The 1,441-nt window shown below is 32.3% G+C and overlaps 2 non-coding genes across 2 annotated transcripts; both read right to left on the bottom strand.

Annotated features, from left to right (window-relative positions):
• Window positions 1–336: 336 nt before the first annotated feature.
• On the bottom strand, window positions 337–410 carry TRNAW-CCA (transfer RNA tryptophan (anticodon CCA)). Its single transcript has one exon. It is a non-coding gene; the product is annotated as a tRNA-Trp (tRNA).
• Window positions 411–575: 165 nt separating this feature from the next.
• Window positions 576–649, bottom strand: TRNAP-UGG (transfer RNA proline (anticodon UGG)). The gene has a single exon. It is a non-coding gene; the product is annotated as a tRNA-Pro (tRNA).
• Between the last annotated feature and the right edge of the window lie 792 nt (window positions 650–1,441).

Raw genomic sequence — 1,441 nt, 5'->3', positions numbered from 1 at the left:
ATTCTCGATCGTTGAGATTTATGATCAATACAGATTTATGTTTAAGGCTAGATATTATATTACCTTTCTTTTTACTTTTCGAACAAATAAAAATGATTGAAGTTTTTCTATTTGGAATCGTGTTAGGTTTAATTCCTATTACTTTGGCTGGATTATTTGTAACTGCATATTTACAATACCGACGAGGTGATCAGTTGGATCTTTGATTCATTAATGTCTCTTTTTTTGTGATTCCCTATTTATTTAGTTTAATCCTAATCGACAAGGATAAAATTCAGACTTTCTTTTGAATGTTCAATTATTTCAGTGTAATTATCAGGCGAATAATACTAGAATCACGCTCTGTAGGATTTGAACCTACGACATCGGGTTTTGGAGACCCGCGTTCTGCCGAACTGAACTAAGAGCGTTTTGTTTTCATAAAATTATATGATCCAAATCCATTTTGCATATAGATATTCAGTATGTATGTTCAATTGGAATTCGTCTTCACAGGTTCCCGGTTTATTGCTCATCTCATAGAATATGGAATATTATAGAATACGGAATATCATAGAATAAGTAATTGTTAGGGATAGGGATGACAGGATTTGAACCCGTGACATTTTGTACCCAAAACAAACGCGCTACCAAGCTGCGCTACATCCCTTTTCCATTTGTTTATAGTGTTATTGTAAAGAATCTTTGTCTTGTTTTCCACATTTTTCTCTGTTGATATATATCAACAGAGAAAAAATACTTAAATAATAAAAAGAAAGGAGGATTTGAAATGCGAGATCTAAAAACATATCTTTCCGTGGCACCAGTAGTAAGTACTTTATGGTTCGGGGCTTTGGCGGGTCTATTGATAGAGATCAATCGTTTTTTTCCAGATGCATTGATATTCCCCTTTTTTTAATTTTAGTTATTGACACGGGAAGGGGTGAAGAAGATGAAAGGTCCAATTATATATTAAATATGTGTAATTAACCTACTCTTCTTTTTTTTTTTTTTAGGAAAGATAAAGACGAAAGATTAAATTGGCCTCATTGAAATTCGGAGTGACACTCGGGATCGGGATCTGGTCCAGGCTTCAATGGAATTGAATTATTAATTCAATTCCTATGAAAAAGAAAGTGAAAGCAGAAATCCATAGGTTGGGGCAACAATATCATAAAAAATACTTTAAAAAAACGAAAATACTGGCAATTTGAAACGAAATATAGTTACAGATCCTTGTATTCTTTTTGTACTAGATTCAATTAAATTGGAACGAAATCTTTCATAATTTTTCGAATTCTTCTTTTTTATCTTATCTTAGTTGTTTTCATCTTTTTCTTAGATTCTTAGATTCGAATCCGAAAAGAGTTATAAGTGAATTAAAAACCCAAAGGAGGGTCATGTCCAAGGGTAAAGATATCCGAGTAAGTGTTCTTTTGGAAGGTACTGGTTGTGATAAAAA

The sequence above is a fragment of the Vigna unguiculata genome, unplaced genomic scaffold, assembly GCF_037176805.1.
Source record: "Vigna unguiculata cultivar grain cowpea cultivar isolate G323 ecotype 2 unplaced genomic scaffold, ASM3717680v1 ptg000483l, whole genome shotgun sequence".
Classification (NCBI taxonomy): domain Eukaryota; kingdom Viridiplantae; phylum Streptophyta; class Magnoliopsida; order Fabales; family Fabaceae; genus Vigna; species Vigna unguiculata.
The sequence above is the reverse complement of the archived record's forward strand: the minus strand, read 5'-3'. Positions and strand labels throughout refer to the sequence as shown.